Source organism: Aphis gossypii, chromosome 1 (assembly GCF_020184175.1).
Source record: "Aphis gossypii isolate Hap1 chromosome 1, ASM2018417v2, whole genome shotgun sequence".
NCBI lineage: Eukaryota > Metazoa > Arthropoda > Insecta > Hemiptera > Aphididae > Aphis > Aphis gossypii.
Genome location: NC_065530.1, coordinates 1,103,477 through 1,122,626, shown reverse-complemented (window position 1 = coordinate 1,122,626; position 19,150 = coordinate 1,103,477).

Genomic DNA, 19,150 nt, shown 5'->3' with positions numbered 1-19,150 from the left:
AAAATATTCAATTGAATTATGTTTACACTTAATTGTATAGACTAAACTAGAGCATATATAATGATACATTGTGAGAGTATATAGTATTTAACTATGGAACATGGGACATGTACTTAGAACAAAATGTATTTTACAATACACTACTTACCTACTCAAATATTATTCTAAAAGTTCAATCATAAAATCTTAGATTTTAATTAGATGGACATTATTTCTGTTTAATAAAATTTATTTTTACTTAGAAGTTATGAAAACGAGTAATTTGTATTTTTTTTGTGTTTTGAGTTTATTTGGATCATTTCGTACTTATGGAGACAGCCCATTTTGGAGTATGGCGCCAATGAATTTAACACTTATATAAGATGGTATATATATTATATTACTCATTATATTTTCATTAAAGTTTTTTTATAGTCAATTAAAAAAAAGTTATAATGTATATAATACCTTATTTTATCGGTAACCTTAAAATTTACCTTTAGTAAGTTATAACACTCACGTAATTACGCGTACCATATTTTTATTTATATAGTTAATCGCTTTTTAAAATTACTAGTAGGATTTCAATTTATATTTATACGACTTAGAATATTTTGAATTTTGAGCCTATAGCTATCGTTTTTTTTCGTTATTATGAATGCGTACCTATAAGGGTACTCATCTATAAGTCACTATCGTCATAACACATAAAATATAATGTTATTAAATCGTTTCATTTTTAATTGATGACGAAAATAGCTGTAGCACAACTCATATATAAGTATATAACACTATACAGGTATAATACCTCTAGTTACACGGTATATGGTTATTAAGTTATAGGTATACCGTATTATGGACTCACAGTTCGGGTGTACATAATAATTTAATACGTGGTGGTAGACCTCGCCCATGTGTATATATTATGATATAGTATTATAGTGTAAGGATAAGGCCTTCGGGCATTTAGCTAAGACTTTTTTGGTCCACTCATACACACATATATATATATATATTTAAAGGTATACTAAACAGAAAGATATATCTTAATTTATATATAGATAAAGCGTATACAATATTATTATAACGATACACATTATTAACCCGTTAGGTTCGTTCACACAGCGCGCGTGTAATATGTCTCAATCCAATCCGGGCGGTATATGTGAGCAGGCCTGTTAATAATAATTATTAATAACCGATCGAAACAACGACCGCGTCGACCAGGTGCGCGTATATACAATATAATAATATCATTATTATATAATATAATATACGTGTAGCTATACATAATATATGATATACACATCACTCATATACATATACAGTGTGATCTAAAACCCTCGTAATATTATAAGAATTTTTATGCGACCGTAACACGTCAAAATATTATTTAAATTAATTTTTTTTTTTTACAGTAATCTATAAAATTCTAACAATTTAAATAGCATACATTGCAAATGAATTACTGCTGAAAACCTCTTAGTGATTTGATACATCGATTGGCTACGGAGATCAATAAGATGGTACAGTACGGTACTTTTGAGACACTCTGTACATGTATATAATTATATAGGCACAAACTGTCGACCGATAGGTATATTATGATTTCGTATGATGTTGCCCGGATGTCTCTCATCTTCAATTTTCTGTATTATACGGCGTCGTGCTGTAAATTGGGTAGTATAATAATATATTGTATCTGTCGCGGACAGCGGTATACAATTATAATATATACACTTTGTATACCTACATATTAATATGTTATCATGTATACAGAGTGATCCTATAATTGAAGCGTTCATAATCATTTTCCAAATAAACTATTTTTTTTTTGTATTTTTATACTGTTCAAATCTTTTAACGTACTTAAAAATTAAGCATTCAATTAGTATTGTAGTAGACCACAACTTTTGCAAGCGGGGTACGTAATATATTCCTTATAATTTTCTGTATCCTTATATTATATACCTATTTATATTCGTTATCGCTTAAACTAAAAAACGATTATTAATAATAATAATAAAAAAAGTGATTCATTCATATTCAATAATAAGTTATTATATTTATCAAAATATTTTTAGAATAATAATAACTAACAATTTAATTATTTTTGTTTAAATAATTGTATTATAAAAATACATTTTAAATTTACAAAAAACCACGAATGCTTAGAATATTATAATTGTGTAGCCACTAGCCAGTTAAACGGTTTACCCCGTAATCTGTACAGGTAGTACAGGTAGTGATATACCTACGCGTATGACGGGTACATACTCGAAATCCATCACTTGCAAGCGCGTTAATAACCGCCCGAGAAAGTAAACGAATAATAATTATAAAAAAAACCCTAATCATGTATTGTAACGCCACTAGAAATGTTCGCGTCGTGTACCTTCATGTGTGTGTGTGTTTTTTTTAAGTACACGCGAGCGCCTGTGTGCGCGTCGATGAATGATGTATACGGGAATGACGTGTGCATAATTATATGGCCGTCAAAAATATTCGGCGTCGCGGATAATAATATAATATACTGTGTTTACGTCATTATAATACTTACGATGATTTACATTATAAATAAATTGTACGCAGTTGATATAATTATAACATGTACATATAACATCTACAAGATAATATACAAGAAAACGGTAGGTGATGAGATCTCTACAATTTCGCCACGTCGAAAATACACATTTTTCCCCGTCCCTAATATTATAGTGAGTATGCTATAACATAATATTACCTATAGCTATATGTCCTCTATGTATGTTATTAAAACAAACATTATAACTACACAGTTATGGATTTTTAGTAAAATGAATGCATTTATTTTGCTCATAAAACATACAATTTTTTCAATACAAAGTTTAGAATTTGTTGTATAATTAGGTAATATCAGTATTTATAAAGCATGAATAATTGTGAAGCTTTTTTTTTTAATTGCAAATATTTTTCCTTAAATATATTACTAAATTTGTTTGTATAGTTCTAATATTTTATTATGAAACTATTGTTTTATATTTTTACTATTTAAGTAACTTTTTACCTTTTTATTTTATGACAAATTTATTAATTTGTGTGTAGGTAAGCATTAAGCATAGATAAATACAGAACACAGGTGTACAATTAGATTAAAAGAACAACAAAACTTTAAGCAAATTTCGTGATTTTGACAACACATATAGTTTTTACATTTCAAAAATAATGCATCATTATTTAAGAAAAAAAATAATACTATTATTTATAGGTGTCATCACTATATTATTATGGCTTTTCAGCAAATTATATAATAATTATATGAATTTTAAGTAATAATACACAGCACCTGGTCGGGCTACTGTATAGTCTACGCGTGTACGATTTAAATTCACAACGAAATTAGCATGAGGCTGATTACATAATTTTAAAGAAACAATTCAAATACTTAAATTGTACTCAGTGCATATCATTATATATTTTGTTAAAGTCTGCGTAATAAGTGTATAGGTCAAAGTACACAGAGTGGTTTTTTTTCTGTAAGACTTATTATTTCTAAAAGTATAATAAAATCAATGACCAGTGTGTATAAAGCGAAATAAAATCACACTAACTGGAGTATAGACTAAAATAGTGATTATCGTATTTCAAAATATGCGTTTCTACAACCAGCAGTACGACTTTTAAAATGTATAGGTAAGTTTATGATAAATGATTTATCATTATTGATTTTAAGTACCTAGTTTAATTTTTATTATTTATAAAATGGTAATCGTATCGTTGTATGATATATTATTAAAAAAAAATCATTGCATGCACAACATATTTTATAACTAGGCAAAAAATAAAATACATATACATTACCTACGTATAATATGTATAACACTGATATCGGAAACGATAATTTATTAATACCTGCTAGCATAATTGCATTGGAAATGGTTGGAAATCAGATTTCATTTCGAATTACAATTTTGTACGGTGTTCCATGCGTGGGACTGGCATCAGTTTACGGTGTATACCATTAAGTAGGTTATAAGTAGGTATATGACGATTAATAATAGCTGGTTGACACTTATATATATGTGTAAATATATATTCTATTATTATGTGTTACAATAATTATTATGAGTAAAATGTTTTTTTAGTATACATGATATTGTGATATTAATTATATTAACGATGATACGAATTATTCGACTTTGGTCAACAGCGATTTTGGATTTTTCAGTTTGAAAATGAACAATTTTTTTTTATATTTATTTTAGTTTACATCGGCAACAAAGGTCATTAGTTATAGTTTATTGTCATAATTTTTTTATATATATATTTTATTGTACAGAGATGTTGTTTAAGAATTTGAGAATTTGTGTGGTGGTGTATGCGTCTGGTACGAGTGCTGCGTCTAATGTGTTTTTACGAACTATTTTAATTAAGATGCATGCAAAAGTTATAGTTTTTCTATTCTGTGACATTTTTTTATAAATTTTGATTTTTTTTATCATGTTCATTCGGACCTTAAAAATAATTATTCCTAATATTATTAGAAATAATATTTGTACATCCTAGACCGACCACGGACAATATCACTTGTACGACTTAATCAAAAATGAAAAAAAAATGCAATAACTTGCAACGAAAAGACGAAAAAAAATCTGTGGCGAGACTGCGCGACGATGATAATATTCGAAAATTTGGCGGCGACTGGCTCCAGTAGCAGCATGGGCAGTTATAATAATAACGTTGTCATTATATTATTATTCGTCAGACGTGTTTTTTCCTTTTTTTCCTTCTCTCTCACTCAGTCTCTCAGTCGCTCAGTCTCTTTCTCTCTCTATCTGTATGTGTGTAATGTAAAAAAAAAACATCTCGTATTATTGTATTTATTATTTTTATTTTATTGTTATTGTACGCATTACCGGCGATGGCGGTGGCGATCATCTCGAGAGATGTTCTCAGATAGACTATACGATGCCGCGAGAGTGAATATCATGTCGGGCCGGCTCTTTGTCAGTCGGTCGACCACGCACACACACACGCTTACATACATACCATTATAGGTACACACTCACTATACACTCGTGAAATCTCCAGGAAATATATTTTGATGAAAAGAGTGTATATTATAACATTATATCTAGCTATATATCATATTATTTTATATTGTAAGTAGCCACTATATACGCGGCGCGATAGTGCTGGGTTGTGGGAATATCGTACAACAGTAATATAATAAATAATAATAATAATATATTAGACGAAATACGTATTATGGTCGAAAAATTATTGTACGTTGTGTTTAATATTTTTTTCTGTTTATATACACATTATTCCTTTGCGCGATAATGACGTTTCTTGCTCGTGTGCAATATACAGCCGTATATCTTATAGGTGCACACAATAATAATATTATATTATTAGTGTATTGCCGTGTATTCGTGTGCGCGACCGAACCGTATCGAATAGCGCTAATAATTCGTACGAGTATTTTTTCAGTCATCTCCGAAGCGTTTTAAATAGTGTTTCACAATAATATTACACCGTCAGACTATTATATACTAAACCGTATAATATACAAATATCATCGGTGCCGATCGAATGGCTTGCGAAACCCGATGACAAGATGTATAAATCATGTCCAATATATTATTACATTATCATTGGATACGCCGGCGGCCGTCGTTTTATGTGCGTGTGTGAGCAATCGCGTTTACTCGCTGATGTGTACAGAGTGATCCTTATTTTATTGGGAACCACAAAATATGTTGAAATTTGATTTTTTAAACTTAAGAAATACATACTAAGCATTTCACATTTTTTTCTATAGCAGTCAGCATTTGTGTACTATTCAAAATTAAAAACCTCTCGTTTCCCGAGATATTGCCCCGCGATCCACAAGAAAATAATCACCCTGTAGGTTGTAGTTGTTCGCATAACGAGCAGCAGTGAAGCAGTGAAATATGTCCAAGTGTTAGGTTAGGATGTTTTTTCTGTCATCGTACGATCGTAAATATAGGTAGTATTTTTTGTTATTGTTATACTGCTGTATACTTATATTTTCGTTGACTCTTGTAGTCGAGTCGTGTTATTATTATTATATTACTTACAGCGCGTATTTTATGTATATTATAATTTATACGTCTTTCGCGTATGTATTATAACTTGTAGGACTGTAGGTTAGTCGCAGTTATCACATGTCATAATCATACATAATATAATGTTATTTATATTATTATGGTTACCGAAGATATTCGAAATCGTCACGGATCCCTTTTTCCATGAACACGATTGATATTATTTTGGCCATCGTTTCCAGACATATGTCATCTCTTCAACAGCTATGAATAAATAGTATGCATCGATCATCTCTGAATAAACAATGATATTATGAAAAATGCATATTCTTTTGTTTAAAACTATAATTTTATAATTTATATTATATTTAATGTGCATAAGTGTATTAAGTAAGTTTTAGAGGCAATATAAATGATGAGATACTTAAAAAATGTTTACTTATACTTGTTTGGTGTGTTTGATATCCTAATATGAGATAATTAATTGAAAAAAAACGTTTTACTTAAGCAATAGAAACTAATGGATTTTGAAAATCGTATAGTCCGGACAGTTCGGTCTTTATTTGATAGTATCTATCTAGAGTAAAGACCTCTAGAGTATCTATAAGTTTCTCAAATTTTAAATTAGGTACCTAACACGTCATATTGACTATAATATGATATATTTTTATTATTTTATTTTCGTAATAAAAATTATCGAAATGAAAAATTATTTCCTAAGTAGTTTTTGTTGAGTAAGATTAGGTTAACCTTACTGATAGTTTTTGAGGCACTTCATTCCAGGCCAAATGATTAGTGTTGATATCTTAAGACGGCCGGATTCAGACATAATTATACTATAAAGTGTACATACCTTATACGACTTATATCTACGTAAAATAACAATAATTTAAAGTGTTCGTAAATTCTCAAAAATATAATAAAAACAATTATTTTCTAACATTAATACCATTACACCCGGGAAATATATTATATAATAATATTATAACATCAGTAAATTAATAACAATAATAATGATTATTAAATAACAACATTGGGCATGGCATACTGTGGGTTTTCATATTATAAAGTCAATCAGCGTGCTACTGACTTGCTATAAACTTTTTTATTGGTTATTATTATTATTATTGGATGCATTTTAACTTATCTTAATATTACTCGAGTATCAAGATTAAGAACGTCAGTCGTAGTTAGAACGCAGTGGTCTATATTTTAAGCCCCGCAGGACTGTTCAAAGTATCGAGCAGTTTTTACATCTCATTACCAACAAAAATAATAATTGATTCATCGTCAATTCTACATACACATTCTGAGGTGGGTCGTGCACGATTGCTTAACTATACATTTTAAACAATTATTTTAATATATTATAATATATAATACATATACGTCGAAATTCAAATTTTACAGGAGAGACACAATATGTCTTATTTTGGGTAACTTATCATGTTTCTTTTTCGAAATAAATAAAATAATGATACACATATGTTATTATGATAACTCGTAGATATGTTTCGTTTTTGCACCGAATAGTGTGTTTAAATACAAAAAAATATTTCTATAAAAATCTGAAAACGTAAATATTGGACACGTTTCCTAACAAATGTGATACTAAAACTTTCAGCAGACTATCAGGTATAATAGTAAACAATTTATTGATGATACGTTGAATGGTGTGGATTCGTATATGTGACAAAAAATCGGGACTTGCTTTTATAGTATAGATTATTATAATAAAATAATATTTTTATTTTAATGTCTAAATATTGAGTATCTAAAATCTAAATATTTAAACTATAAATATCGAGTATCTAATTTAACGATACTGCACATTATTTATTCTTTCAGTATCTTTCCTATCCCTGAGTACCTATAGGTAGTACCTGTAGGTATATAGAAGATATTATTACGTCTGTGCCTAATTCCCCTCAGAATAATAATATAATATATTGTTAATCTCCCTCAAATTTAGTCGCTAACTAAAATTGCTGGGTTTGTTTTTTAAATTGATGTAACATACTATTATTATACTAATATTATAAGGCTCAGTGGTGCGTGATGTATTTAATAATGTCTGCATGCAAAGAAAACGAAAACTTGGATTGATTACTATAATATGATGTTATTTTAGGCAATTATAGTCAGTGGATGTGACTAATTCAAAATAAAGCAACGGATTTGAGGTGGTGAAAAATGTCATTAGACACGTATTTAATATAAATAATAATATATATTATAAAAGTGCGGGTTTGAATTATTTTAAATTAACATGTGAAATATTGTATCTTATTAAAGTATTATATTATAATGTGATTACAGCTGTATTTGTTCATTATGATATTTATAAATAAATACATTATTCGTTATCAGCCGTTGAACATATATACACCGAAAACACTGATAATTTACGAGTAGATATGTTAATATTTATTATGTATATTATAAATTGTAAAATATGTTTACATTTTGTTTAACAACCAATACCTGCTTACTATAATACTTAGTGTATATATCGTATAATTTCTTTATATTTCCCTAATTATTATAATCTGCATGTTCAGCTCATTTCCTCTATAATTATCAACTGAAATATAGTATTTTTTTCAAATGTATTTTGTATCACCGATATAATATATTATTTCATCTAAAATGTTTTATTTTATTATAAAAAAAAAATTGTTGTCTAAACGTAGTATTATTTAAAATTTTCATTAAAATTATTTTAATAATACATTACTATGCCTCGAAAAAATCCAATTTCAAAAGCGGTTCGTATAATATTATATGTGTAGCTTCGGTCTTGATGCAGGGTTGACAGACCCTCGTTAATGATCTTGCTAGCAGACCATGACTGACAACGAACCCGATACATTACAATATATGCGTTTTTGTTTTGCCCGTATGTATTCTTTCCTTGTAAAGCTTTTTTTTTTTAAAATATTATGTAAGTATGTGACTAGGATAAATAAAATCACGAAACAAATCAGTAATGCATTATAATACTATTTATATTTCTGCATAAAATTTACAAATTAAATTATATAAATACATCATTAAAGGTATTATACTGTATAGTGTATATTATATAGTTTACTGATTATTTAAATTGTATTGTTAAAGTTAGTTATATTTGTTATTTTTTCTTAGATCAAATAGGTCACCAGTATTCACTTATAGTTGTACTATTGTAATAAGACTATAACGTTGTAAGGAATCGAAAGGAATTTCCTTTAAATCAATAGACCAATAACCGAAGCAGTGGAGGTTGGACCACGAGCAGTTTGGAGGCGGAGCAACTTGGTGTTTTATAGTACACGGCTGTAGACGATATGTGTTTATGTTCGTTACCAACTTAGACATTTAGACATTGTACATACATATATATATTATAATAGTGACGCAAGTAAAAATTCTAAGTAGTTTTTTCTCGATATTCTTTCAGCACACCGTGAAACGTATATAATATAGTGTCTTCTAAATACATAAATGTATACCTACATTGTTGTAATACCATAATACTTAAAGGGTGTTTGTAAATAATTATATTATATTATATTATATAAAGGGGATATATTGTATAGGCGATTAAACACGTTATAGCTGGTATATTTATATGTGAGTAGGTACCCTATAAATTGGGACCAGCTTGGCGGGTTTGATTTTTTAGCGTTGTAACTCGTTTAAAATATTTAACAATATTATTATACTAGAGTACATACCTACCTATGAATATGCTTAAGTATAAATCTATAATGGCTAACATATTATATTATTTAAAACACAGAACTAGTGAGTGATTATTCATTGATTATACGGCTATTATTTCGTTTTGTTTGTAATACGAGTAAATACATATTTTATTCACCCCGTTCCTTGAAAACGGCCATACTTAATTCATGTATTTGATGTACATTATGATTTCAAATGTTAACTACAGTGCATATATTATACGTTACAATAGTTAATAATTATTACATTGCATAATATACCTATTTATTCGATGACCATTCGTTGCGTGGCGTTTATATTTTTTTTTTATTTATTCGACCGGTAGATACTATATTATATTATAATACAGCACGACTGTAAAGCGTGATGATGAAATTTCGAGTATTAATATTTTTTTTTTTCTTTGAGGACAGTCGTTTGGTTTTGGCAGCCAAACAATTTTGTCCGACTTGACCTCACACATACATACTCTACTTAATGGTATCACGGGGTTGGCAAAACATTAATATATACTTAAATATATTTATATGAGTGCGTGTGTACATGTAGAGCCGTTGAGGTATATACGCAGGCTAGATGATGATATTATACAAGTTTCCGTATAAAGCCATCGGTCGAAGAACTCACCGCCGCCGATCAAAGTTGAGTAGTATATATATTATATATATATTTGCAACTATATATAATATAATATAATATTCCCTGCCGCGTGGATAGATTGACATGTGTAGATTAGACCGCGTGACCGGAATAAAGTCGCCTGCCGCACCGGCGACGTCTATTCGGACCGAAAAAAACTGACTCGCGCAAGAAGACGAAGAAACGGATTGAAAAAAACTACACTATTATTCTCGGATCGGCATTCCTTTGCAATACCACGGGCCTCCGGCATTGCGACATTACGGTAGATATAATATATACAGGGTGTATATATAATATCACCAAATATGTAGTACCAACCCGCTATTGGCGCTAATATAGATTTGTGAATTAAATAATTATATAGTTATATAATAATTAGATAAGTGAATTCATAGGATTTATACCTAACCTATATAGAACTATTAATTTTCACCATCTTTGAACTTTGATTGTTTAAACTTCTGAAAATGATTATTTTCCGAAATGACAAATTTATTGCTTGAGCTTTGGAGAAAACAAGGTTAGACAACAAGATTTCTAAAACATATCATTAAGTTGTTTTAATTTTAAATAGTTAGATTTCTATATGTGTTATTATATTTTCTAATCATTAATTATTTTAGTTTTTAACGATAAAATGGTTATAAATTAACACATTTTGAATAATATGTTAATAATTATAATAATAAAACAATAATATTACTCCTATTTAGTATTTTCTGCCACATTTAAAAATTATAGTAGAAAGGGGTGGCACAATCAAATATGCCCCTTGAACGATGGATTTATTCACGCGTTATTATATCGTCCCCTCTATGGATTGTAAAAAAATTGTATTATTTATTGTTATAGCGCTTAAACAATAATTTAAAACATTAACATGAAAAAAATTCTACATCTCAAAATAGTTATTAACTTGTACAGCGTGATGTACCTAATTGTGAGAGGACAAGGGGTGAAAAAGTATCATTTTTCAAAGATATAACAACAGTAGGTACATTTAAATATTCTATAATAAATAATTATAATTATTAACATTAATTATAAAATGAAAATATTTTGATATTTTCAAAATATTGCATAAAGTAAATATATTTATTTCGCGTTCCTCTTGTTGTATAGGTAATATATTAGTGCATAGTTAATGTTATCCGAATTATCTGGGTTACAAAAGTACCCCAATAATATTATCACAAGATAATCATCACATTATTTTTTTCAGACATTTTATAACACCTTTTTTGAACTATTATGTACTTGATATTCTTTAACGATTTCTACTATTTACTTTTATGCCATAAAATGGGTTCTAAGACGTCTTATTTAACAAACAATTAAGTTGTGCTTTTCAATAAATATCGTTTAGCCCTCCCCTAAATTTTTTACTCAGTTACGCCACTGAACTTTTATAATTATTTTAACCATCATTGAGTTCCATAACTTGTTTCGACGTACAAATCTTCCTTCCTTGAAATCGGTCTAGGTCATATTTCAATTATCCGACGCCAAGCGTCCGCCACTATTATTGTTCATGTTAACTAGCCGAGTTTAAAGTAATGTATACACACACACACACACACACACACACACACACACACACACACACACACACACATATATAGACATACCACTGCAGATACCCGAGCCGCGGTCGCGTTAACGGTTTTGACGCGTATATTATATTATATAGTCTGTCGTCGTAGCGATCTCTGTGCACGTATCTCCGCAGTCGCATATTCCAGTCGTGTCTCGCACGGCGGCGGTAATGAACACGGACTCTAAATCACGAGGTGTATACGCATAACACACATGACACACAGACGACACTATCGCGCCGGCGGAAAACCCGCGTGTTTTATGTTAAACCGATTACGTTTTCATCCACTCGACGTAAATCCCGTATTCCACACACTACGACTGGCCTATACGTTGTTTGTGATGAATGTACGCTCGCGCGAGTGACAATATATTTAAGGGGATTGTGGACGCGTGATTTGCCGTCTCACGCGTGCGATGTAGACATTTTATAGAAATGTTCTATTTGCAGCTCGTTGACCGATCTTACATTATAACGAATGACGTAGTAAAGATTTTGAAAACAGATTTGAATTCGCCGAGAAGTCTTCTCGAGATCGACTTTCCCACATGTTTGTATGTTTAGCCTCAAATCAACCAACAGAACGAAAATAGAATATCGCTAATTTTTAAGTCTTCAAGTTTTCACTTAACATGTGGTGTTAACAAATAGAGAGAGACGGAAAATCAGTCCTCAAAACCTATAATATATTATGAAATAATATGTATTGTGTATTCTTCTTTTTTTCGCGTGATATTATTATACACGATACCCGTTATAGGTAGACACTAAACTGTAGACATCGTATTGCGGAGCAAGAAGACTCGTTTGTTGAGAAAAAAATACTGAAATTTTTTATATAATAATATTATACACAAGGTTCGCGTTCAGTAACAGTAAGTATACGAATTGTTGGATCTCTATTTTAATGGATATTACAATATGTGACTGTTATTTAGCCGTCGCCGCTGGTATACCGCAGAGATTCCAGATTACCCTGAAGTTATTTTTTTTTTTTTATATAATTATTTAAATATTTCAACCAATTCGCCTACATATTATTATTGTGTAAAACGTGTTTTCATTAATGGACTTGTGGCAAGCCGATTGCTCTATTTAGACGATAAAAAACAGGTTTTTAAAAATTATTGTTTATTGTATTTATATTTTATAGTAAAACATATATAATATTATTGTATTTGAAACTGACTGTTGAGTGTTGACTACTGCATGGTTGGTTTATTATACATGTGTTTGACCCAACCTTTATAATATTAATAATCATAATTCATAATATAGTATGCGTTTTGCTCACAGCTTATTAACAGTCGGTATTCTCGCAAACGGATCCGGTGGCGTTGCGTGTGTCAGCGTATATTCGTAAACATAATATCTTACATATCATATTTAGTATTATAATATGTACCTAACTTACTAACATGTAAATTGAAATTATTATAAAATGTATAATTTAAATATTCCACTTCATATTAATTATTTAAGAACCATTTTGTCTTCAAAAAAAAAAAAAATAAATAAATAATAATAAATACACTACCATACGATATGCATCATAAAATAGTGATATTATTATATGATTTATCGATATAAGCACCTGTCTAAATTATAGTATATTATTATCATTGTACATGGATGGATTGGCATAGAACGGAGTATAAGCCCGCGTCTATTAAGTATGGGTTTATTCGTTTGTATAATTGTATATTATTTGTACAGCAGTAATAAATCCAATAATTGTGCACAAAATAACGTACCTTTTGAGTCGTATATTATTGTGTCACATGTAAATCTGAAATATCAATAAAACATAAATTTTATATAGGTAATACATAGGTACCCATTATAATAGAAAGAATTGACAAACGATTCTTAAAAATGTTGTAGTAGGTTTATGGTCGTTATGGTGACAACAGTATGACAGGTGAAATGATTTACCAATGAACAGTATGCTATCAAGGATGTGTAACTACTCCTTACTTATTCTAATCGGTTAACAAGAATTTTCGGCTACGGGATTGAGGTTTTAAATAATTTTATAATACTTAATAAAAATTAAAAATGTATCTTATGCAGGTACGACATTATTATCATTACAAATGATATCGATAACCCATCGACAAATTATCATGATTTTGTTAGCGGTATAACTATATACTGATATACTTTATAATATATTATGTTAAAATATAAATATTTTGTTGATTATATTATTTATAATTTAGAAATATTGATTGAGAATAGTTGTTGTTAAACCTAAATAGGGAAGATGAACAAAATAATTATATAGGTAGTAGGTACTGCGTATTTAAATCTATATACATTATATCAAAGAAATGTCTAAATCGACATCATCGTCTAAATTGGCAAAAGCAAATAAATTATGATGACATGTTAATAACCAGTGTCTTAAGCATACATCGATGTATAATTAAATTACATTTTAAACTTATATATATATTTAATATGATTTCAGTAGATTTTTATCCACCATCACCTATTTTAAACATCCACTGAATTAATGTTCAAATCCGACGGAGGTAGGTATAGTAAATTAAACTCGTCCAATTAGTCCTGTATCCAGTTTAAGTGATTTATAAAATTCAAACGAATTTTTTACACACATAATAAATTGTTTTTTATAATCACCTTTTGGTTGTCGTTTTGATGGTTTTTATTATTTTTTTTTTTAAACCTTACCCTCCAATTAAAACTTATCGACAGTATTATTTTATATACAGATGTATATATATTAAAATGTATACGGTAGACTGTTGAGTGTGGAGACTTAACGTCTTGGTCAGGTGCAACATATAAAGACGGTTGTTATTTTTTTTATTCTGTTTTGTTTAGTTAAAAACATCGTTATCGTGGCCGTTCATCGCTGTGGGTGACAGATAGTTTCTGTGTATGTATATGGGTACCTACACTCGGTTTCTTTATGTCATGGCTAACATTGAAATATTTATGTACGGGCGGTATAAGACATGGTTTCTGAATCTACATGTGGACGCGTGTAAATTACGAATACTTTCGATTTATTTCTTGTTTGGTATGCACTATGATGGCACATTGGAAATGTATATTATATGTAATTGTCGTTGTCGTTTATATTAAACGATGATTAACATTGATTTTGGAACCAATATCTACCTACTATTTAAAATAATAATACGCATATAATAGGTTAATTTAAATTTAAATTACATAAAAAATATTATTTATTTATTTATCAATAAATAATATATTATTTCAAAATAATGATGTGTGAGTTAAATCAAAATATTTAAGTACAAATTATATATAGCTAATTGTATTGTTAACATTTTGTATCTTTATAATACATAAACATATACAATATACATATATTATAATTCGTAGGTATACTAAATGTATATATCTAATCACTATAATAATACTAAGAAATAAATCGCATTATTTACCTTAAATACAGTTATTATCAATTGATAAGAAGTACCTTTTTAAAAATAAATAGATTTATAATATTATATAAAGGGTATATTATAATTGACGAATTGTTGCAGACGTTAAAGTCTCCAACTAATGTGTGTTTATGATATTTCAACTATTGCAAACCATTTATTATAATTATTGTACTATTATTACATTTTGAACTTATTTCAATTGAGTTATATTATATAAATCTTGATTATAAGAAGAATATGTATTTGTTAAGTTAAAGTAAAATAAAAATAGAAATCGGTACCTCATCCTATTATAGACTTAAACTTCATACTCATTTTTTACCAATACGAGATCCCCTCTTAAGACAATTTATGTATTTATTTATAGATTAAAATTGATATGTATTTTTTTTATCTTTACTAAATACAAGTCAAAGTATTTTTCATAACATTTGCAGAGTGAACATATATATCTACATCTGAATCCCATTCCAATCGATTCTCTATTAATGTGAGTCAATAAGGTTTAACTTACTATAGCCTTTTAAATGCCCAAAACGTGTCTCACATGCAATATCGGTTAATTCTTTTAAACCCCAACTGGTTCATTTTTAGGGGATATAATATTTTATACATTATACACGCAATAATGATATTATAAATTCAGGGTGTTTACGACCACACTTGGCAACCACGTGGCATCGACTTCATTTCCATCTATAACGTACGCTCGAAACGCGACGAGCACCGAATAAATAACGAAATCGATACGCTAAATATCGGCTTAATATGAAATGTAATAATATTATTATAAAGAATCTATTATATTAAAATGTATACAACGACACAAATAATAAACGTCCCATTCGAATGCTTACCACTTTCTTTATTCATATCCATGCTAGTACAAGTATTTTCTATATTATATACAAACTATTACAAACTTGAAACATATTTAGATAATATACCTTTAAATTTTGTGCCATAAAATGATGATCTCAATAAGCAGGGGTTAAAGAATACTTAAATAAATAATACGTGTTTATTTTTCAAGGTTTATACATACATAATGTTAAATGGTTTTTGGGATGTATAATAAATCAATACTAACTATTGCGAATGGACCATAAAACGTAATTTATGATTTTATTGTGTGGGTGAAGGGGGTCATGTCTACAATATGGTTCTCGTTGTTCCAAATTATTTTTTCTACCCCTCAAAATCAGTAAAATTTACGCCATTGCAGTTCCCATGAATAACGTAACCCATACTATGCTGCAGTCGTATAACAAGTCATATGCTTACCTTTAATATCTAGGTATATAACGTATATGTTACAATATGCAGTGGTATATAAAAATTAATTTAATATTATAACTATGTCGTATTGGACGTTTAGCGATTTGCGTTTATAATATTTTGGTATGGCGTGGAATTTTCACCAGAGTATTTGTTAATCATGATTGTTTTATTCTATTCTTAAAAACTATTGTGAAGATGGTCTTTAAAACCATAAAGGGGGTGCAGATGATTTTACAACTGATAGCAACGAAATTCCTCTTTATTATAATACGCACTTGGCAACATTATAAATCGACCAACCAAACCGTTTTACCAAGAAATCATCTTATCTTTCATAATTTACGAACGCTATTATAATATAAATGTATTTGTATTTATATTTATATTTACATGCAGTTTTACGTAACACGTTTGTATATTAAAATACGCACCGCATGCGGTGAACCGACGACGCGTTTTTGTTGAATCCCAAAATGTATTAAATGTAAAATATATTATTATAAATAATAAAAAAAAAATGTTCTTGATAAACACGTGGTGTGTATATTATTTCTAATGTCGTATGGTACAGTATTATATACATGTTTATAGCGTAGAAAAGTGGTATACATGTATACCGTGGGTGGAAATATAAATGTTATGTTTGACGCAAGGAAATGCACACAAATTCCAAACGAATAATTAATATATTATGTAATATAATGACTAATGAGATTTGAGTAGAATAGAATATATTGTCGGTTAAAAAAACTACTATTGACAATGTTATAAATTAATGATTTTATAAAAACAGAGCATTTTCTGTAAAAATCATATTGATCTAATCGAGTGGGAAATTTTTTTCGATACGATTTTTTTTTAGCTGACCCAACAGTGTCTTACTATGTGAAAATCATTTAGCTTTGTTCATATGTTGCTAATGCAATTTTGAGGAGACATCCTGTGAAAAAATATTTTAGAGGATTCTGTTCTGTATAATATACTTTCCTATACTTATTACGTAATTAAACTCCAAGTTAAAAATCAGAGTTTAAAATATTATTAGTATAAAAATTATTTGTACTTCCATTAGGTACATATTTACATTATATTATTTTAGGGTTACTAATAATCAAATTGTATCACTTGTCTTCAGCTTTAATGCTCGATTCATACTAACCACCGTATTATGTTTTATTCTGTGTTTTCAATGTATAATATATTAGTAACGAAACATTGGAAAAACACGTTTGAGTTGATTATAATAATATTATCTAACCCTATACGACACGACCGCGGTGTGCACGCAGAAACCTGGGTCAAGATTATGTTTCAGAACATACTATACACCACCGAGGTGTGGTTCGGAGGTTTCTGCGATCAAAATAAATATTATGTGTTCAGCACGAAGTACGAAAACCGGCACCACGAATGTACAAATATGGAACAACAAATTTCAGACGACGGCGAAGCATCCTTTGAAATCCGAACCATCAAGCATAATATTGTTGACAAGTCCACAGTTTATTATACTTCGAGCTAATACAGTTTAAAATCGATTGATTATTTGAAATTTTTGACACAATATAGACAATTTTCGAATAACTCCTCACCGACTGCATAATATGACAAACGATTCATCGGGCAACATTTGTAGTTAGTCCACTTTCCACTATTGATACGCACTCGTGGGGTCGGACGCATCGTAAACGGTTTAACCGAGAATCGAATGGCACGATAACTATGGCGAGAAAAAAGACATCTGTCGTCTCGTGTGTCTTTTGTTGTATTCTGATTGGTCGTTGTAATCATGGTATCGTTCGTTAACCACAAATCTTTCGGGAAATGTTCATGGCCGAATCGATGTCAACTTATGGGCATGACACGAAAGAAGACATATATTTATTGGACAGCCGGTGCAAAAATTATTGCAGTTACCCATCGGATATTTTTTTATGAGTGACCTATGGAAAACTGTATAATATTGTGTATTATTATGTACATGTGAGAGTCGTGAACCACAATCATTTCCACGTCAATAATTATACAGTCTAAGGAAAAGATGGTCGTCATCAGCCTTTTCTACCCATTCACCGTGTTGATTTATTTTCAGTCAATTACTGATTTCTCGTAAAATGTTGTATAGTGTGACGATGATGGTACTAGTGAAACTATTTTATGGAATTCTATACGAATTTTTGCGAGTCTCATCATTTCCGGTCTACGTCACTCGTTTTCCAAGAATTTTGCTGATGGTGGCACCGTTGGCACCGTTGTGTCGACGTTATAGGTTAGATTTTTATTAATCTAGTATTGCCTGCAGGTTGTATAAGCAGTCACCAAACATTTAACAAATCAATTGTGAGCTAATGACGCTTAAATTTGATTTAATTGCCTTAAGCTATTTCATGTTAATTACATTTTAGTGAACTATTAATATCAATTAATTG